Source organism: Chionomys nivalis, chromosome 14 (assembly GCF_950005125.1).
Source record: "Chionomys nivalis chromosome 14, mChiNiv1.1, whole genome shotgun sequence".
NCBI lineage: Eukaryota > Metazoa > Chordata > Mammalia > Rodentia > Cricetidae > Chionomys > Chionomys nivalis.
The window spans coordinates 23,097,705-23,121,189 of record NC_080099.1 but is presented as its reverse complement, the minus strand read 5'-3'; the positions used below and the strand labels follow the sequence as shown (position 1 = coordinate 23,121,189).

General features: G+C 37.9%; 1 protein-coding gene across 3 annotated transcripts in view; it reads left to right on the top strand.

Moving 5' to 3' along the window:
- Htr4 (5-hydroxytryptamine receptor 4) overlaps window positions 1-23,485 on the top strand; it is a 161,584-nt gene that overhangs the window by 56,554 nt on the left and 81,545 nt on the right. The gene's annotated exons all lie outside the window — the stretch shown is intronic.

Genomic DNA, 23,485 nt, shown 5'->3' with positions numbered 1-23,485 from the left:
CTCCATTAGTCATCACAAACAGCCCCCTGGAGATTATACTACATCCACTAAAAACCGTGATTCAGATGGGGATACACATAACGGGAGTCTCTGAACTTACCAAGGTCAGACCTCGAAACCCAACTGACTGACTCAGTAACTCATTGCACTGCTGTCTGTTGAGGGCTGCGGACCACCAGATTCCGAATTTCCTGTAAACAACTTGTTTTCCTCTGCTCTGAGCAGCCTGAAGCTCCTCTGAGCACGAGACCCTGATGGCAGGGGAATGGTTCTAGTGGCTGCAGCTGAAAGATCCTGAGAGCTGGCTTTTGCAGAAGTCATAGCTCCATTTATTGGCTCCATTCTCCCATATGACAGGAAATTAATATCAATATGAAAAGAATATGTATAGAATATTTAAGAATATAAAAAGAACTCAAAAAACAGCCAAGAAAAAAGTGGTTGTCACTGCTGCACCAGCAGTGTCGCTCCTGCTTACTGCTTTTCAGTAACTCCTCTTCTCCCTCCAGTCTCACTTCAATGATCACTTCTTGGAAAAACATTGTCTGGTTTTTTACAGTGCAGCTCCCGCTAGGGCCAATGCTTCCCTCCCAGCATCCCCTTTTCCATAGATACAGTTACAAGTTTTTGTCTGCCTTAGCGGCTTCTGAGTTCTGTGTGGGAAGACCTGTATCTGTTTTCTTTTCTTAGTGCCCATGAGTCTACATTTCCAAATACTTTTTTGGGTGCATGCACACATGCCTGAGTGGACAAGAGATGATCAGATGAACACATGACCAAACATGCCTGTGACTAACCTGACATTCCTTGGCCAAATCTTTTTTTGAGTCAGTGAGTTTGTTTGTTTTCTGCTTTGCAGCAGAGCTTACACGCCAGCTACCTGGAGAGATTAATGACTTTATGTTTGACCTATTTGGCAAGGACAATATATTAACCTTCTAGTTTGATGGATTAAAGAAAGGGAAAGCGACAACTTGTGAGTGTGCCACAAATGTAAGAGTGGCTGGGTTTCACAAGAGAGCGAGGCTCTCCTTTATCTCCACTGGAACAAGCAGTGCATAGACATACCCATTCCCAAAGATACATGTTCCTTAAGCTACAGCAACTCATATTATAAGTTGTCCTGTCGGGCTAGAGAGGTAGCTCAGTGGTTAAGAGACGAGCTGCTCTTCCAGAGGACCTGGGTTCAATTCTCAGCACCTGCATGGCAGCTGTCAATGGTCTTTAATTCCAGTCCCAGGTGATCCAATGCCCTCTTCTTGCTTTCTTAATTCAAGGCACCCATATAATATACAGGCATGCATGCAAACAGAGCACCCATCTGCACAAAAACAGAACAACAAAAAGCAAATAAACAAAACAAAAAACTTCTCTTGTCATCTTTGAGGCTAGCCTGGTCTACAGTGAGTTCCAGATCAGCTAGGGGTTGCACAGTGAGATTCTATCTCAAAAAGGGGGGGGGGGATCTCCTGTCATTGTTTTGTGCCACAGTCATTTTTAAATGTCTTGAGTCTTTTTATTAAAGGACAATAGAACAAAGGAAACAGATATGCAAAACTGTAGATCACCTTTGTAGGGCTTTAAAATACGTTTTTGAAAATTTTATGTATGATATACTTTTTTTTTTTTTTTTGATTTTCGAGACAGGGTTTCTCCGTAGCTTTTTGGTTCCTGTCCTGGAACTAGCTCTTGTAGACCAGGCTGGCCTCGAACTCCCAGAGATCCGCCTGCCTCTGCCTCCCGAGTGCTGGGATTAAAGGCGTGCACCACCGCCCGGCTGTATGATATACAGTATTTACATCATTCCCATCTCCTGTGACCCTCCATCCTTTTAATTCATGCCTTCTTCTTCACTGTTGTTAATTAAACACACATATGCCAATATAAATGCTTGCTTGTCTGCATATGTCCTTAGGGTTGGCTATTTAGGATTAGATAACGTGTTAGGAGATATATTCCTGGAGAAATCTGATGTCTCCCCTCTCCTGGCAGTCATGAATTGCATGCGGTTATTTGTCTAGGAGTGAAGCCCTACCCTAGTTCCCCATTCACACTGGCATTTTGGCTCGTTTTGCCATTGTGCTGTCTTGTTGAGATAATCACATTGTTACACATTCGTGAGTGTTGTTCCACATCCTATTTAGAAGACACAGTTCTGCTGCAGATGCCCCGTTCTGCTTGTCCTTACAAACTTCCCGCCTTCTTGTCCATGACATTCTCTGAGCGATTGCTTTATACACACGTATCATTTGGGGATGGATACTGTGTGCTCATTTCTTCTGCTTATTTCCATCAACCCTGGGTTTTAGTGATGGTCTCTCTGCTGCTGAAAGAAGCTCCTTGGATGAGGAGTGACAGTCACACTTAGGAGTGGGTAGAAGGATAGATATTTAGAATGTGTTGGTCTAAGTCGGGCGGTGGTGGCACACGCCTTTAATCCCAGCACTCGGGAGGCGGAGGCAGGCAGATCTCTGTCAGTTCGAGGCCAGCCTGGTCTACAAGAGCTAGTTCCAGGACGGGAACCAAAAAAGCTACGGAGAAACCCTGTCTCGAAAAATCAAAAAAAAAAAAAAAAATGTGTTGGTCTATGTCCTTATCAGCACGGCCAGTATTTACATGGGTAGTTTTACAGTACCAGGCATGATTTCCCTCCTGTAGTGGGCCTTAAGTCCTTTCAAATCAATCACTAACCTCCATTTTCATGATTACTTAAAACATCTCTTTATCATACTTAAGTGAACTAAGTCCATGATCAAGTTAACTTATTTGTGCACAGATGAAAATGACAGCTGTTGGTTACTTCCAAGATACACATGCCATTATTATCACACCAGTGGGGATGTCTTGGATTGCTGGTAATTGTTGTGATTCTTAGGCTTTACAACTGGGTAGGCTAGTGATCGCTTTTCTCCCTTGAAGTTTCTCTCATGCAGAAACGTCAAATACTATGAAAGCTAGTCCTCTGAGAAGGGGCTTCTGGGTTGATTCCAGCTTGATTCTTTTAAGATCCATGTTTGAAGTCAATTACAAGATGGGTGTACATTCATGTTTAGATCTTCTGTTTTGCTCCATTGATCTGAATGACTGTTTTTGTGGCAGTGTCATTGCTGGTTTTATTACTATAGATATGTAATATAGTTTGCAATCTGCTATTGCAATCCTTGCAATATTGTTCTTTTTGCTCAGAATTGTTTTGCTATCTAGGGTTTTACCTAGGAATTTTCCTATTTCTTTGAAGATATGCCATATAAATTGTAATTGAGATTTTACTGAATCTATCAATTGTTTTGGGTGGGATGGTCATTTTAATAATATCATTTAATATTAATATGCATTCTACTTAGTGGCCCATGTAGAGACTCTAGAATAGATTATATATTGAAATACAAAACAAATATTAACAAACTAAGAAAAGCTGTAGTACCTCTTTGTAGCCTATCTGACCACAGTATAAGAAAACTTAAAATCAATGACAAAGAATTCTATAGTAAATACACAAACTCACAGAAATTAAACAATACAATTACTGAATGATCAGTGTATTGAAGAAGAAATTGAGAAAGAAAAATTTTAAGTCTTGGAATGAAATAAAAATGGGAACACAACACAAAAACACCTCCGGGACCTATAAAAAGCAGTCCCAAAGGGAAATTTATAGCTACAAGTGTCTTCATTGAAAAAGTTAGAAATTGCAAATACATAATGATGCAACTTAAGAATTTGAAGAAACGCCGGGCGGTGGTGGCGCACGCCTTTAATCCCAGCACTTGGGAGGCAGAGGCAGGCGGATCTCTGTGAGTTCGAGACCAGCCTGGTCTACAAGAGCTAGTTCCAGGACAGGCTCCAAAGCCACAGAGAAACCCTGTCTCAAAAAAACAAACAAACAAAAACAAAAAAACAAAAAAAAACATAAAAAAAAAAGAATTTGAAGAAACAAGAACAAATCAAACATGAATCAAGTAGATGGTAATGAATAACAAAGATCAGAGCAGAAAGAATGAGGCAACCCAAATGAATGGAATCAGATGTGAGCAGGCAAATTTTACAAGAGACAAAAAAGAAAGAATGTCACAAAGAAGTGCTTTATAAACCTTTGCTTCATTAATTTATAAAATCTGAAAGAAACAGACAATTTTCCAAGTTAATCCAAACCACCAAAATTAAACCAAGAAGAGAACAACGTAGCAACTTGGAGCATAATAAGTCAGGAAATTTAAACAATAATAAATGTCTGCCAACTTAAAAAATAAAACAACAACAACAAACAAAAACCAAACAAGCCTAACTAGATTCACAGCAGAATACTTACTGTCTTTCAAAGAAGTTCTACTTCTGATAATTCTTTTTTTTGGTTTTTCGAGACAGGGTTTCTCTGTGGTTTTGGAGCCTGTCCTGGAACTAGCTCTTGTAGACCAGGCTGGTCTCGAACTCACAGAGATCCGCCTGCCTCTGCCTCCCAAGTGCTGGGATTAAAGGCGTGCGCCACCACCGCCCGGCCTTCTGATAATTCTTAAACTAATAAAACCATTAGAAAGTCCTTCTATGAAGCCAGTACCAGTCTGATACCAAAACTAGATAAAGACACAGCAGAAAACTACTGCTCAATATTTCTGATGAACATAGATGCAAAAATGCTCAATAAAATACTTGTAAACAGAAACCAGATATACATCAAAGACATCATCCATCATACCCGAATAGACTTTACAACTCTGCTGTATGGATCACTCAACATACATAAGTCAATAAAAGTAATAAACCACAAAATGAACTTAATGACAAAAATCATATGATTATCTCAATAGATGCAGGAAAAACCTTTGGCAAAATCGAACATGCATTCAGGATAAATATTCTACTGAGAGTAGGGCTAGAGGAATATACCTCAACATGATAAAATCTCCATGTGACAAACCCACAGCGCACATCATCCAAAATGGAGATAAAGGTGAAGAAACGCCATTAAATTCAGGAAACAGATGGGCGCTCAATATCCCCACTTATTTGTAACATAGTGTTTGAAGTAGTAGCTCAATCCATAAGAGAAGGAAACTAGAGGGATACAAGTAAAAAAATAAGTCAAAATTTTCCCTATTTAGATGATATGATATTATTATACGTAATAAATACAAAAAATTTCAAGATAAAACTTCTATATTTGGTCAATATTTTCATAAAAGTACCAGGGTGAAATACAAAAATTAGGTATCTCCCCAGTGTGTATGATGTCAACAACCAAAAGCTATACCTCGAAGAGATAATTGGTGGCCCTAATGCACCTAACTCAGGAATAGTTAACCCAACTGTCTTGTTACAAATCAACAAATAAACTTCAGTGTTAGACTAAATCACAGATGAACTGGATTAAATAAGCATCTACAGAATACTTGATCTAATATAGGCAGCATACACATTCCTCTTTCCAACCCATGAAACATTTTGTAAAATCTATCCTATTACAGACTACAAACCAAACCTTCACATACATGACAAAATCAAAATACCACTTTATATTAGATCATTGTGTAGGAAAACTAGAAACTAACAGTAGGAGAAAACACAGAGACTCCACAAATACTTGGATATGTAGCAATGCACGTTTTTAAAAAACAAAACAAATAGTAAGTCATTGAGAAAGCAGGAAAGTCATTTTAAAATAGACTCCAAAGAAAATAACAATATAACTTATCAAATTTTATGGAGCCAAGACAGTTCTAACAGAAAATTATATAGTTATTAATACTTTGAGTAAAAAAAATCAGGCATATCTAAACTAAACAAGTATGCATCCCAGGGGGCTTAGAGAAGAAGAACAGGCCAGTCAAACCTAAATGGCAGAGAGCAAGATACAGTAAAGGTCAGGGCAGAGGTCAGTGAAATAGACACTAAAATGATAAAACAAAAAATCAATCATAAAAATGGTTATTCATTTGAAAAATAAACACGATGGTCATCTATATAACGAAGGGAAAATTAAAGGGCTCAAATTATTAAAATAAGTGATGAAAATGGGGAATGTTACAACAAACTACAATGAAATCCAGAGATTTGTTAGGGAATTCTTTGAAAAACTTACATTAAAAAAGAAAAGAAAATTTCTAGACATGCATTACCTACCAAAATTAAATCAAGATATAATAGCAAGCAACAAGATTTAAGCAGTAATAAAAATTTCTCCACAAAGAAAAGTCCAGGATTGTGAGGACTGACTGATGAATTCTATCAAATCTTCAGGAAAATAGTCACATGAGCATTTCTTAAACTCTTCTAAAAAGTAGAAATGGGGGGGGTGGAACCTACCAAACTCATTCTACAATGTCAGAATTACCTTAATACTCAAACTAAATAAAAACACAGTTAAAACCCAAAGCTATGGACAGATTTGCCTGATGAACACTGTTGCAAAATTTTTTAATAAAATATTTGTAAGCCAAATTCAAGAACATGTGAAAAAATTTATGTAAACTCACCAAGTTGATTTCCTGCCATTGGTACAAGGCTAATTGAACATACGCAAATGAATAAACCTATTACAATATATGTAAAGATATAAAGACAGAAATTGTATAACCATCTTAATGGATATAGAAAAGCATTTGAAAAGGCTTAGCATACCTTCATTATAAAAGTTCTGAAGAAGCTAGTCATAGAAGGAAGATATCATAACATAGTAAACATTGTACATGATAAGCTTATTGCCAATACTAAAGCAACTGGAGAAAACCTGAAAGTGTTTTCTCTATAATCTTCAGCAAAACAAGATCTCCATCTTCTCTACCCTTCCCTTTTTCCCTCCCCCCCCACCGACCCTCTCTCTCTCTTTCTTCTTCTTCTTCTTCTTCTTCTTCTTCTTCTTCTTCTTCTTCTTCTTCTTCTTCTTCTTCTTCTTCTTCCTCTTCCTCTTCCTCTTCCTCTTCCTCTTCCTCTTCCTCTTCCTCTTCCTCTTCCTCTTCCTCTTCTTCTTCTTCTTCTTCTTCTTCTTCTTCTTCTTTTTGAAACAGGGCTTCTCTGTGTAGCTTTGGAACCTACCCTAGAATTTGTTCTGTAGACCAGGCTAGCCTTTAACTCACAGAGATCTGCCTGCCTCTGCCTCCTGAGTTCTGGGATTAAAGGCATGCACCACTGCTTCCCCAATTTTCTCAAAGAGAGACAAGGAGAGAGAGAGAGAGAAAGAGAGAGAGAGAGAGAGAGAGAGAGAGAGAGAGAGAGAGAGAGAAAGGAAAACCAGGAAATAAATCAAATTATTATTTAAAAATTTTATGAACCTATATTTAAACAATTCTAAAGATTCCACTTAAAAACTCAAAGCTTTGATAAACACTTTCAGCATAATATCATACAAAATCAACATACAAAAGTCAGTCGTTTTTCTATATACTAATAACGAATGTATTAAGAAAAAAATCAGAAAAAAATATTCCATTCACAATTGCTTCAACCAACAACACTAATGAAGAAGTCTAACCAAGGACATGGAAGACTTGCACAGTGAAATTGAGCAAGATTCCAGAAGACAAAAAGATCTCTCATGGTCATGGGTTGGCAAAATTAATGTGAAAATGTCAACATTACCAAAAGAGTCTATAGATGCAATATAATCTCCAAAAGACTACAACAGCATTCCTCAAAGCACTGGAAAAAAGCAATCCTGGAACCCTAGATAGACTTGGAAACTTAGACAGGAAGAAAGACACAACAATGATAGATCTCAAATTGTAAGTCTGTACTAGCAAAGATAGCATTTTATCTAAACAAAAATAGAAATGTAGGTTCAACAGAGTAGAAAGGAGGATCCATAAATAAACTCACACAGCTGTTGCCACATAGTTTGGACAAAAGTGTTGTGATGACTAATCTTCACTGTCAACATGACTGGATTTATAGTCATCATGGAAACGCAACTCTAGATGTGTCTGTAAGAATGTTTACAGAAAGGTTAAATCGTGGAGGGAAAACCCACCCTGAATGTGGGTGACACTGCCCCATGGGCTGAGATTTTGAATAGAAGGAGAAACGGTACTGAGTACCAGCATCCATTTCTCTCTGACTCCTGACTGGGATACAGTGTGACCAGCTCCCTCATCCTGTCGTCATGGCACTGCCATCATTGTGAATGTAACCTCAAACTGTAATCCAAAGCAAACTCTTACTTAAGTTGTTTTGGTCAAATATTTTGTCACAACAGTAAGAAAAGTTTGTCAAGGGTGCACTGGAGAAAATCCCTTTAAACAAATGGTGCTGGGAAACTGGGATCTTTCCATGTAAAAGAATCCAAGTAGATGGTATCTCTCATTCAGCACTAAGCTAATTCAAAATGAATTAAAGACCTTAATATTAGACCTGAAACCTTGAAGGAACCGAAGGAAAACACTTTGCAATCTGGGCATAGGTAAGGACTTTGTGCAAAAGACTTCAGCATCACAAGAAGTTGTCCAAAGAATTGGCAAAATTAGAAGAGATTAAAAAGCTTCTGCGTAGCATAAAAATAAGCATAAAGAATCTATGAAAAAACAAGTCTTTATCAGCTATAGATCGGGTAGAGGATCTGTATCTACAACATGTAAAGAACTGTAAAAATTGCTTACATAACTTCAAGAATAGGATTTACTCAAGTTTTCAAATGAATTATCACAGAAGAATACAAAAATTTCATTCATAAAATGTTCATTTTCTTTTTTCTTGCTATAATAAAAAAATCAGTTGGTTTTTCATCAAAAAAGTATATATTATCAGTAGCCAAAACACAGGCATCTCATTGTCAAAGGAACTAACGCTGCTGTAGCCACTATGCCTAATGGCATAATATTTTCTTCATTTCAGGAAATTCCTATTTTAAAAGTGATGCATGACCCTTGTGTTGTGGTTGTCAATCTGGAATTTTGTATTGTATGCAGTTGTCTTTGTAAATATGCCTAATTTGAATGAAGAATTGCAAAAAATAAACATCAAAATAGCTTTCAATTACTAAGTGGACTGGAGAATCAAATAGATATTCCTGAAAGAAGAATATAAATGCAGATAAATATTTTTAAAAGTGCTCGATGTTGTTAGCCATCAGGGAAATGTGAATTACACCAGTCAGAGTGGCAATCACCAAGAAAACAAACGCAGCAAATACTGATGACATTGTGGAAAGGGGAAGTTTTACATACTGCTGGTGGGAATATAAACTTGTCTAGTCTGTGTGGAAATCAGTATGTAGGTTTCTCAACTGGAATGAAGCAAGAAGGGAGCTCATCAGATCCTAGACAGAGAGGTCCAGGTAGACAGAAAGATGTAGGGGGTGGGCAGCATCTGATGAGAAAGCTGGGGGTGAGAGTGTGCTTGGCTCATCCTGGGAACTCTAAGGAAGCCTGGGAGCCCCTCTATCTGGATCAGTAGAGGAAATAGGAATCTAGCTCTCTAAGATCACAATTTAGGTCACGATTAAGGCTTTGGGTGCTGCTATCCAGGGAGTGACGAGGCATGTCGAGGACAGTAAGTAGAGTGGTACATTACAGGCAAGATATTTGCAAAGTTTATCCAGCCTTACAGATGACTGCAGTGTGTGTGGAAAGCAGTGGAAGCCGGGTCACACGTTTTATTTGGGGGGGGGGGGGTAGGGGGAAAAGTCATGCAGCTATACGGCTGGATGCCACTGAACAGGAACCAGAACAGGAGCTGATGAAGAGCCGGATATAAGGTGACATCCAGAAGGCAGAGCTGGGAGGATTTGCTGACAGATGTGAATAGTAGAGAAGGAGACATAAAAAAAAATGATTTCAGATTGCTGCCTGATCAACTGGAACAGTGGGTTTGCCCTGTAGTAGGATGGAAAGCAGGCTGAGATAAGAAAAGCAAGAGTTGAATTGAGGCCACATAGATTTAAGCTGCCTGATGAACTGCCCCCCCCCAAATGGGTAGGAGGATGGATGCTTAGGAATGTCTAGACAAAGACAAAAGACCCCTCTTGGGGATTGGTTGGAAATCCGGGAGAAGTGAGAGACTGAGAAAATAGTAAAGAATAAAGAAGGAAGACAGAGGTGTGGTGCTTTGTCAATGGCTCAACCAATAGGAAGGCATTATTTTCACTGATGGAGGAAACCCAGGTAAATGAAAGCCCAAATTAAACAAGGTCTTTTTAGTGGCTCCCTTGGTTTTACTGTTTCTACACTATGTTCTTTGAAATTTTTATTTATATTTTAATATTTTTAGTCTTGGTCTTTCTTATATAGCCCTGGCTAGCCTAGAACTCCCTCCGTAGCCTAGGCTGGCCTCAAAGTTCATGTCTCAGCCTCCCAACTTCTTAGATTATACCCATGTACCACCACAGCTGGCATCTCAATGTCTTTAAATCACTTTTGTCTCTGGTTCCTAAAGATTGAGGGCCATCAAACTTTTTTTCATAAAAGGCCATGGAGTAGGTTGTTAGCTGGCCATAAAGCTTTCACAATAATCCCTGGGCTCTGTCTATGTGGCGTGAAAGTCACCATTAAAATGCAGAAGCCCATGAAGGAAGATGTTTGTGTTCCAGTGAAAACCATATTTACAAAAATGCAGTGGGATGACCTTGGCCACCGACCGTTGTTTGGCTATCCCAGCAGCAGAGTAACATTAAACAGGGGTTTATTTTGTTTTGTTTCCCTCTCATTTAAATGGACTTGGGGCAGGTCATTAGCAGACTGTGAGAATCTGCTCTCACTTGAGCCCTTCATGAGGTGAATGATTGACCACAACGGAGAGGCCACATACAGTTCCCATTCTTCCCCCACCCTCCTACACTGACATTCTTTCAATCTAGGTAATCCTTTCAAAGAAATCACCATCCAAACACTGAGAAGATATTATTGTACATTTTAGCACAGAGGAAGATATTTCTATACTCAGTAGGCATTTTCCCAAACAGTTGTGGGTAAAGAGATATTGGCAAAGTAAGTCCAAGATGCTATATGGAATCCACAAATAAACATGAACACGTCTCTATCTGCTCCCTTTCTATTCCGTTAGAATGAAATTTCTAAAAATGATGGAACCTCTTTTATGGTCTAATTTATAAACACTATCATTAATCATGTCATGTCCCAAAAGAATGGACCCACAGTAATTGACGCGCTGAAGTGGAGAGGCTCTTCCCTAACATAGTTGGTACTTTGTCAGATTGGTTCTGGATTTGGTTTACAAAACTCACACATGGCACAGAGAACGGTGTCTTTGATTTTGATGTCCTTTGTACTCTCTTTTGTAACTTAACTCTGTAATGCTCTGTATAAACGAAACCTCTTTGAACTTTGAAGCTTTTCACATGCTGTAGTGCACTGTATAGACAAACCTCTTTGAACTTTGAAGCTTTTCTCATGCCTGCTATGTAGGATCTGTGGTTTCAAATGTGCTATTAGGAGGTCCCAGGAGAATGTCAGTCCGTGCGGTTTCAGTTCCAAATTACCTAACCATCAGCACACGTGTACCAACTACTTACTTCTCTTCGAAATTGGTGTGAGCTATTTTAATACTATAAAGAAATTCCATTATATATAATTTCTATCCCATAGGACTTACTCTTTGTTTATACCATTTCATATAGCCAGCATGTTTTTTTTTTTCTGGCTATTAAGAATATTAAGCTGTCACCGTCAGCCTATTTTTCTTAAGCTCTTAGACAAAAAGTTAAACTTCAGCATGTCTTTTCTCTAAAGAAAATTTACTCAGTTTCAAATTAGCATGCTTCCGAGTTAATGGAAGAACACCGAACTTGCAACCAGAATACATGGGCTTAAATCCCGGCTCCACCATTTAACAGATGTAGAATACTGTCTCTGGACCATGTGGCAGTATAGCAATGTCAGATGGCATAACTGTGAAGATGAATAAGCCAGTACAATAACAACAACAACAACAACAATTTAAAAAAAAAAACCTTCCCTGAAGTATAATTAAGTGAAGCACGGTTAATAAAATCTCAGGTTCAGAAACTGAGGTTCAACCTGAAGATCTGAAAAGCAAAACAGCCAGCCACTGGCTCTTACCTCCATTTCAGTCTGAAATGGGATCCTGCCTGCAGGAATCTCAGAATGAGATTGTGTGTTTGAGAGCTATCTTTCCCCATCTTATACTACTTTCTAGGGCTGGGATTAAAGGCACGCACCACCCAGTTTCTATGGTAACAAGTGTGGCTACTGGGATTAAAGGTGAATGTCATTGTGGCTACTGAAATTAAAGGTGTACACTACCATAATCTGGTCTGTAAGGAGAACCAGTGGGACTCCTTTACTCTCAGATCTTCAGGCAGTCTTTATTTATTAAAATATAATTGAAATGCTACTACATTTCCCCTTTTTGTCTAAAATAAAAAGAAGGCTATAACTAATATAAGAAAATTATATACAATAAGCACAATGACTATATACGATATATACAGGCATTAAATACATCAACAATGTCTAGATCCATATCTATCACCATGTACGAAACTCAAGTCCAAATGAATTAAAGATCTCAATATCAATCTGAACACACTGAACCTGATAGAAGAGAAAGTGGGAAATAGTCTACAACATATGGGCACAGGAGACCACTTCTTCTTACGTATAACTCCTGTAGCACAGACAATAAGGGCAACATTGAATAAATGGGACCTCCTAAAACCGAGAAGCTTCTGTAAAGCAAAGGACACTGTCATTAAGACAAAAAGGCAACCTACTGAGCAGGAACCTGAAGGCAAGAGCTGATGCGGAAGTCATGGGGGAGTGCTGATGAGTAGCTTTGCTCATCATGGCTTGCTCAAACTGCTTTCTTATAGAACCAGGACCACCAGCCTGGGGATGGCACCACTTACAAGAGGCTTGGCCCTCCCACATCAATCTCTAATTAAGAAAACGCCCTACAGGTTTGCCTACAGTCTGATCTTCTGGAGGCATTTTCCTAATTGAGGTTATTTTCTCTCAGATGACTAAAGCTTGTGTCAAGTTGACATTAAACTTTCCAGAACACCTATCTTCCACAATTATTGCTAAGCCTTGGAAGGTGGGGGAATGGTTCATATGTTTCATCTAGGGCTAGACATTCTTTAGTCTCTTATTTTCTTCACTCTGGCCATTTGTGGGTCTCTATGAGCTATATACTGCAAATAAAATCTTTTCTGATGTTGATAAGAAATGTATTAATCCATGGGTATAATGATGAGGCATTGGGGTTTGGTTTAATATTATGTCTATATAGCAAAATAATAGTAATAGGTTATCTGCTAGCACCTATGACCTGTCTACCTACAGGTGCTTGGCTAGATAATGGTGCTAGGTATTGTTTTCATATTGGGAAGTAGGACTCAGATCTAATAAGAAAGTCATGAGTTACTTCCTTGATGGTCATGCTACTATTGTACCAGAGAGCATATCTTGCTGGACCAGTCATTATTGTAGCTTGTTGGTTTCACAGCTGGTAAAGATTGATTATTACTTTTCTTTTTCAGTAGTATACATATTATTTCCAGCTCTATCAAAGATAGCCAGTAGGGATGAAAGTCCAGGTCAATCCCAGCTTGATTTTTCCATGTTCTATGATTCAAGTATATAGTGTCTTCATCAGTAGGGTCTTTCCATCACATTCTAGAAGGTAACTGTGATAGTTTTAATGAAAACGGCCCCATAGTTTCACAGGGACTGCCATTATTGGTATTGTGGCCTTGTTGGAGGTGGTGTGGTGTTGTTGGAGGAAGTGTGTCACTGGGAGTGGGCTTTGAGGTTTCAGAAGCTCAAACCAGGCCTAGTGCCTCATTGTCTCTTCCTGCTGTCTGCAGATCCAGATATAGAACTCTCGACTCCTATGTCAGCACCATGTCTGTCTGCATGCTATCATGTTTCCCATCGTGATGACGAAACATCTGGACTGTAAGCCAGCCCCAATAAATGTTTTCCTTTATAAGAGTTTCCATGGTCATGGTGTCTCTCTTTACAGCAATAGAAACCCTAAGACAGTAACCAAGAACATTAGCATTGCCCTATACTGACTGAGGGTCTTTGAGACCTTATTACTAACAACTCCACAATGAGTATCCTAGTCCTGACACCAAACATTTTTGTTAGCCTCTGATGTCTAGAAGGGACATTGTTGCTCTGTTACAGGGTAACACTCTGTGTGTGTGTGTGTGTGTGTGTGTGTTTATGGAAGCTCCTATAGTTCTAACTTTCTATTTGTCTTTTTTGTAAGGTCTTGTATTATTTATCCCTTCTTGTTCTCCCACCTCTATCATGCCCTTCCCTCACCAAAACCAATGTAATCCTTCCTATTTAACTCCTTTAGCCCTTTATTTCATTCCATTCTGTCTCCTCTGCCTTAAAAGCCCCTTCCCCATGGCTCCTTAATAATTTACTAGCCTCCATGTGTATTCTAAATAAAATTCACATCTGAAAGTTCAAAGCTAACCATCCCAAATGAGAGAAAATATGCAACGTTTGTCTTTCTGGTTCTGGGTTACTTCGTTCAGAATGATTTACTTGCCGATTTCATAATTTTATTTTTCTTAATATCGGAATAATATTTTGTTGTACAAATATGGCATATTTTTATTATACATTTCATCAGTTAATTGACATTAAAGCTGTTTTCATTTTCTAGCTATTATGAATAGAGTGGCAATGAACGTGGATGAGCAGGTATCTCCATTTTAAGATAGAAAATCCTTTGGGTATATACTCAAGAGTGATGTAGCTTTTTTTAGATATTTTAGGTATCTCCACACTGATTTCTGTAGTGGAAGTGCCAGTTTGCAGTGCCACCATCAGTGAAGAAGTGTTCCCTTTTCCCTCTGTGTTCATGCAAGTATGTATTGTCATGTTTGTTTTGTTTTCTGGGTTCAAAACCTTAGCCAGTCTGACTTGGCTAAGATGAAATTTCAAGGTAGTTTTGATTTGCATTTCTCTGGTGAGTAAAATTGTTGAATATTTAAAAACTGTTTTTCAGATGTTTAAATTTGATCTTCTGAGAATTCTGTTTAGGTCCATTCCCTACTTAAATTTTTTTATTTGTTTTGTTTCTTTGATGATATATATTTTGAGTTATGTGTATATTCTAAGTACTAACCTTCTGTAAAATGTGTATCTAGTAAAGACTTTTCCCATTATATGGGTTGGCTCTTCACTCAAGTGAAGGTGCCTTTCTGTACAGAAACATTTTAGTTTACTAAGATCTCATTTATTAATTGTTGTTTTTAATGTCTATAACTTCAAGGTCCTGTTCAGAAAGTCTTTCTTTTGCTAGTGAGTTCAGATTGGTTTCCTACTCTATTCTCTATCAGATTCAGGAAATTAGGTCTTATGTTCCCTGATCCATTTGATGTTGAGTTGAGTTTTATACAGGATTTGAGATAAGGATTGTGTTTCAATCTTCCACACATAGCTATCTGGTCTTATCAGCATCATTTTCTGTCTCCCCCAATGTATATTTTTGCACTCTTTATCAAAAGTCAGGTGGCAAAATTCCGTTGATCAATGTGTGTATGTGTGTTTGTGTGTGTTTATGTGTTTGTGTGTGTGTATGTGTGTGTGTGTGTGTGTGTGTGTGTGTGTGTGAGAGAGAGAGAGAGAGAGAGAGAGAGAGAGAGAGAGTTAATGCTAGTACCATGCAAAGTAACTTGAAATGGTGATACTGCCCACAGGTTTTTGCTGTTGTTGTTCAGGGTTGGTTTGAGCTATTTTAGATCTTTAGAGTTTCTATATGAAATTTAAGATTATTTTTAAATTTTCTGTGAGGAATTGTGTTTGAATTTTGATAGAGATTGCACTGAATCTGTAGATTGTTTTGAATAAGATGGATATTTCCCCAATATTGATCATAACAATCCATGAGCATGTGATATCTTTCCAAATCTTCTGACACGTTATATACATCAGGCATTCATACATTTCTTTTAGATTTTTCAATTTAGTAGAATATATGTCTTTAAAATATGTTCTAAAGATCTTATGAAAGTCATTAGTATGATACAATGCCTCTTTTCATCTATAATTTATTAATTTGGGTCTTCTCTTCCTTGTTGGTGATCAGTAATTATTGATTCCTGCTATTTTGTTGTATTGGTATAGAAGTTTCTCCCTTTTGATTTATTGTTCTGGGATTATTTATTTGTGACTTCTTGGGTGTAGTTAGCCTCTTCATACTGAAGCTTTCCTTTTAGTGCTTTCTATAGAGCTGACTTGATTGATAGAAATTGCTTTAATTTGATTTTATTATTACTGTTTTTCTTTCTCTACCAAATGTGAGTGATAGTTTTGCTGGGAATAGTGATCAATGCTGACATCTGTGGTTTCTTAATGAATTCTTAGAATTTGTGGCTGTGTGGGATCATGGGTGTTTTTGCTGGTGACATAAAGGAGTAGGTAGGCTAAGAGGAAAGACCGAGATGGCCAATGAGAAAGAGCTAAGTATAACCTAGCACAGCATCAAGAGGAGGAATCCCCAGGGAATAGATATGGGTTGGGAGGAAGGCTCCTAAAAAATTAAGAATAAGTCTGGAGAAACCAGAGTAAAGGAGCTATGGGACAGTGAGTGTGTACCAAGAGTGATCTTATATTTGTCTCGCTAGGTTTGTTTTTACTATTTGTCTTTTAAATAACTGACTCTTGATTTCTCTATATTGTTTTATATTTCATTAAGTCCTCTCTACCCATTATTTCCTTCTATGTGCTGATTGAAGATTTGGCTTGCTTTATTTTTATTGCTTTGTTTTGTTTTTCAAGGCCCTAAGGTACATCATTAAGTTATTTATTTGAGATTAAACAAGTGAGAAACTGGAAAACATCAAAGACCACAAAATGACAGGAACTAATGCACACCTTTCAATACTAATTCCCAATATTAATGATCTTAGTTTCTCAGCCATAAAACACAGCCTAGCAGCTTTGATTTAAAATTGGGGTCTTGATATTTATTGCCTCCAGGAAATGTATCTTTCTACCAAAGCCAGACTCTTTATGTGGTTTATTGGTATCAGTTGCCTTATGTATATATTTATCTTTCTTTGTCTGAAGGAGTCGTTTTCTGTAAAGCTGATTTAATTAGTTCTTTAGTGTGTTTTTATTGTGGACAATGCTGACAATTTTGTTGACTATTGTTGTCTTTGTTGACAGTTGTTATCCCAAAACTTGAAATGTAATATGACAAGCCTGCCTCACTTCTAAAGTTTGAAGATTCAGCTGTTATTCTGATGGGCCTGCCTTTATATATGATTTGTTTCTCACTTACAGCTTTTAGTATGTTCTCTTTGCTCTGTAGATTTATTTTTTTATTATAAACTGACATGATGTTTTGTTCATTTGGTGTTCTAAATATCTTGTCCTTGTATTCTCATATTCTTTTCTAGATTTGAAAATTTCACTATGATCTTGTTAAAAATAATTTTATGATTTAAAAATTAAATTTTAGCTTTCTATGCCCAATATTCATGAATTGAGTCTTTTAGTTGTTCGTAGGTCTTGACCATTCTATCGATACCTTATCAATTTGTCTTTGTCATTTTTTGAATGTTCCAATCCTATCACTTTGTCTATAAACCCTGATATTATTTCCTCCACTGTATTAGTGAAACTTTCTATGGAGTTAGCTCTGTATTTGGTTTATTGAAAGTTTCTTTTCTAGTATTTCAGATTTTGTCCCCAGTATTTCTATGTTTTTATCTCTGTATTGACTTTCTCATTTGACTCAGTTTTTGTTTTCTAAGAATGTATTTAGGAGTGTATTTCCTTTGTGATTTCTTTAAATACACTTATAATCAGTCTTTTGAATTCTTTCTGTGAGAGTTCATCTAATTCATTCTAAATGGAGGATATTACTATATGATTAATAATTTTAGGAGAAGTTATGTTGCCTAAAATTCTCACGTTTCTTAAGTTTTTGCCGTGAGACTTGGATATATAGGGTTAAATCACTGATTGGGTCTTTTATAAAAATCACCCTTATTCTTCCTCTTTCAACTTAAAAAATCTTGTATTCATTTATTTTGTGTTGTTGAGAGAGGTGCATGTGCTTGCCAGGCTACAGATATGGAAGTCAGTAGACCACGTGTGGACTTCACTTCTTTCACATGAGGATCCTAAGGGTCTGAGATATTACTCAGATTTTCAGGCTTGGCAGAAAGTGCCTACCCATGGAGTCATTTTGCCAACTCATCCTAATTCTTTTAGTTTTCAATGTCAAAGAGAGACTAAGTTTTAGGGGATTGATTTGTCCTTTTTTTCTGTTAGAATATGTCTTGGGGCACAAGGTTCAGTACCCAGAAGTCTCCTGAAAAGAGAACACTCTCTGAAAAAGCCACCACTATTGAAGTATAGGCCCACTATGAGCATACAACAATGGTCAGAAAACACACAGTCACAGGAATACTGATAGTATGGTGTGTGCTTGTGTATTTGTTACCGTGGTTATTGGTGGATAGGGAAGCAGTGGAGTAAGATGTGACTGTTATTGGGTTGATGGAGGGAAAAGTAAATAGAAAGGTGGGGCAGTGGGGACAAGGGTCAGAGATGAGACAGTTTTGTCTAATACTAGATGAAAAGATGGGTAAAGTAAAGCAATAAAATATTCTAACAGAGTCCTGGATCTCTGCAGGCTGATACACTTAAACTCTGAAAACAATGCTGCCGTGTGTGTGTGTGTTTAAAAGAAAAAACTTTTCAATAGAATTTATGGAAAGAAATAGAGAAAACTAGAGCACAATATCACTGGGGTATAATTGAGACGGGCTCAGATGAGATAACTGAGTAATTCTTTTATATACTTACAAATTGACCATCACAATAAAACTATGTTGAAAAGAGAACTTCATCATTGGACCAAGATCTTTGTCAGAGGAAAGGCCTACCATTCCTTGTGTTAGTATTCCCATATACAGGGGAAACATCTCTGAAAAGACACAGTGTGAATTCACAGAGGATCCTGGGCCACTCAAATGCTGCTATGCAGCTCTTTCTGTACCCATCCCCACCTACAATCTCAGTGCACTCATACAAGAAAAAGTGTGGTACCCACACTAACACAGGATCCTCTCAAGAAACTTTCTTTTGTTCATTCTTCTATGATGCCACATTTATCTGGTGCTCTGAAGTTGTTTTGGACTTTGTCAGTATTTTCAGCTGCTACCTTCTCTTCAGTATGTTGAAGTCAAGACTCTGACCCGCTTCTTGGATGTTTACTTTCTTCCCCAAGGCAAATACCATGTGTATTTCCTGCCTGAATAACCCTTCTCAGTTGTAGATATAGGTACCTGACTGTCTATTTAAGATGTATACTCGAAGCTCTTAAAGGTATTTCACATCTTATTTTTCCATTGAATAAAACTATATCATGTATCTATGTATGCAAATTAGACATATGGATTCACTTTTGCTTCATACCACTACCCATGTGATTACTTTTTGAGTATTGGATATTAAATAACATATATACGAATGTTGCCCCTTTTGTGGTAAGCACTGTCTTCTTTGCACCTATAAATTTTTAAACATTTTTATGATTGAGATTATAATATAGTTACAGCATTTCTTCCTTCCCTTTCCTTGCTCCAAAACTTCCTATATACCCTCCCATTCTCTTTCAAATTCATGGCCTCTTCTTTCATTGTTATTGTGTGCAAACATATATACATATACATATATACATATATTCCTAAGCATAATCTTCTCAGTTCATATAATGTTGTTTGTATTATGCTTTTTGGGCTGACCATTTTGGCACTGGACAAACAGTTGGTGTGCTCTTCTGTGGGGAGGGCCACCTCTCCTGCCTCCTCATAGTTCTCATTCTGCCAACATCAGCATCTCACCAGGGAGGAACAGCCCTCAGAGGCTACTTCTCATTACTTTTGTGAACTCATTTCAGGTGCTTTCCTCCCCAAGAGAGAACACAGAAAGGAGTTCCTGTCCCAAGGCATTTCCTCTTGAGTTTTACTCTATTTCCTCGATGTTTGCGCCCTCTCCAAAGGTCACCGGAATATCATCTGCTGTGTTCCTGGACTACCTAACATTTCCCTCTTGTTTAATTGCTCTGTATCACACCTTCATGCTTATGCCTTTAGAATTTTATAATTGAGGTCTAATGAATTAGAAGACTGGAGAGATGAATTATAAAGATCTGAATCCATTCTACAACATCTGCAGTTGAATGTAAGGCAGAGTAGTGTTGTCCCTGAAATCCCAACATGGGTGAAGCAGACACAAGAGGACACCTGGACTTTGTAGAACACTAGTATAGCCAAATTGATAAGCTCCAGGTGTAGTGAAAGAACCTGTTTCAACGCACAAGGTGGAGCGGTGACTGAGGAAGACATCTGAGGTCAGCCTCCGGCTTCTGTGTGCGTGCACAACCACATATACCGCATCCTCCCTGCACAAAATAAAAGATGTGGTTCAGGAAGAACCCCAGTGACACAGAGGCCGAACAAGCTAGAATCCCATGCTTCACCTGAGATACTCAACACCGGAATCTATAACTGAAAAGGATACTCAGTGAATCACCAAGATGAAAGCGAGAGAACTACTTTGAAGCTCTGACCACACCTGCATTTGTTCTTTGGCTGTGTCTGTCTACCTTCTCTGCTTCCACCACAGTGGGCTTTTTCTGTGTCCAGCACAGCACTCGGCATATAGTTGCCTCTCAGTGTGTATTTGATGGGTGTTGAGACATCTGCTCTAACTTCCATAAAGTTAATCCATAAAGAAACTGAGGCTCAGAGAAAATAAGTGAATGTTTTAAAGTCACATAGCTTATTATTAATAAAGCCTGGATAGAATGGAGCACATTTGTAGCATAATATGCACCTTATCCTATTGTGTGTATAGGCTTCTGAAATTTATAACAATTATTTGTTATCAACGCTGTCCTTTGACATTGGCTTTATATAAACTAACTTACATAGAATACCCAGGTTTAGTCTTTCCTTTTTCTTTGACTAAGAACAGAGAAAATGTTAAACACAGCCTACAATTTTGTAGAATCTCTTTATTAATGGGTCAAAAGATCTCTGAAAAAAAAATGTAAGAAAATCTCTCACAGGAAGAGCTGTCAAAGAACCCATTTAGTGTAGATGGCAGCTCTGTGGTGAGAACTGTCTAATTGTTCTTGACAATATTCTTGGAGGGTGTCAGAGGCCACCCAGGGATCTAACGTAGGTTTTGAAAAAGTGGCTTCTGATTTATTTTAATTGTTGCAACTGGCATTTATACTTACTTTTGCCTAATTATAAAAGTTCTCTCTGTGGATACGTTGTGCTTATCACTCACAATTTAATGGCTAACATCTTCCAACTGCGAATTGGCGTGTAACAGATGAACCATGGCATTGAACCTCTGACCCACATTCTTTAAATACAGATTCTTTGCAGCCAGAGGTGCTAGTTACAGACACTCTGAACATGTTTGTTTTCTTTTCGTAAAAGGAGAAAATCAACTCAAGGAAAGTGGTTCTGATGGGGAAGGTTCTGATGAGGAAGGAATCTACCTGCTAAGGGTATATTAGTATTAGCCCTTGTAGGGAAGAAAGGGACCTAAATTACTCAGCCCAGCTGTCCACTAGCACAGAAGTCTTGTGCACTAACATCCTGATGCATACTCATCCATATGTTTTTTATTATAATAAATCACAAATAGACCTTTTTACTGGTAATGTACTTCATAATGATTATAATTGCATACTTCAGTAATAAGTATGTGCATAATGGTGTGGAACTATTATCATCAATACTGTTTCCAGAACTTCCCCTGTACTCCGAAGGATCATTCTGCACCTATTAAGAAATAATTTCCCACTCCCCTGTACCCCAAAACTTAGGGAGTCATTATTCCACTCTCTTTCCTTGTGAATATATCTATTTTATGATTCTAATGTAGGCAGAATCATGTATTTGTCCTTTCATTCTTTTGGTGCATTTCACCTGGTGTGATGTCTTTAAGGTACATCGACTTACAAAATAATCTTAAAAGTTATTTCAGGTAGTCAACACCTTGAAGATGAGAAATGTGTGTTGGCTACTGGACATGGCCTTAGGGTTGATCAGACAAGAATGACAAAAAACAGCCAAATGCTGAAAGCACATTTTATAAAGAATGGGTATTAACACTGGAGAGATGGCACAGTGGATCAGAGCACAGTTGCTCTTCCAGAGGACCCAGGTTTGATTCCCAGTACCTACACAATAGCTCATAAATCATTGGTAACTTCAGTTCCAGGGGATTTGACACTCTCTTTTGACCTCTGTGGGCCCACATGTGATGCATATATACACATGCAGGCAAATTACTCATACACATAAACTAAGTTTTTTTAATTATAGAAAAGGATGAGCATAAAATACAAAGCCATGAGGAGGAAGATGATTCAGAGGTTCTCTGAGTCTTTGAGTTAGAGCCTCAAAAGAGCACACCGAAAACAAACCATTATCACCTTCTTTATTAGGCTCTTTATCTCAATCAATATGGCTTAAGTTAAAATTAGGTTTTGGTGAGCAAATCACTGTGTTTTTATTGGATTAGATCTTCCCTCTCCAGTGTTTGAAGACTGGAGCTTAAGTACAGAAGGGTGATTTAGGTAAACAATCCTTTCTGTGTGAACTCCAGCCCTAAGCATTTCAGTCAATGTAAGGAAAGACATAGTGAAGGGTTTTCCACAGTCTCCCACTGGCTAAGGATCATTTCTTATCCCCATTGGCATGCTTTCTTCTGGACTTGCTGACAGGAAGAAGTTGTGAAATTTAGAACTGAGCCAACTCTGGATATTAGAGGTCAATGCTCATTTTAATTTTTTGGTCAAAGAAGTGCGGTATAGACAGGAGATTCTTGGTTCTTGGGATCTTGTGTTCTGTGTGTTGTGTTGAAGTGAAAAATGTCCTCTTACAAACCAGACACTCAACTATCCCAACAACTTCGACTTTCTTCCTTCAGTTTTCTGTGCTGACATGGACAGTTCATGTCCAGAAGTTTAAAACCATTTTCAAACTTTTTTGTTTGTTTTGTTTTTTGAGAAAGTGTTTCTCTCTGGAGACTTGACTGTCCTGGAATTCATTCTGTAGACCAGGCTGGCCTTGAAGTCACTGAGATCCACCTGCCTCTTGCTCCTGAGTGCTGGGATTAAAGGTGTGTGCCACCACTGTTTGGTTCAAACTTCTTAAAAAGAGCTTTGTGTGACATTAGGAACATGATTGTTTCTTACAGTTTCCAAGAAACCAGAAAATATTTTGCTTTCCTTGAGAAGAAGCACTCACTTCAAGTTAATAAAACAAAATTCTGAGCTTATGCTTGTAGGAGAGAATTTGTAGGGTCTAATCAGGTGCTGAAATTGGCAAGAATATGAATTTGAGGTATCAACATGACATAAGGTGAGAGCAAAGAAACACAGTCATGAATTAGAAGATGTCACTGAGCTTCTTGTCCCATATGCTTCCCAGAACCCGAGGTCATTTGTGAATTCCACAAGAACAACTTTTGAGCATGGCTATCCCTTCCCAGACAGCCCACCTATAAACCAC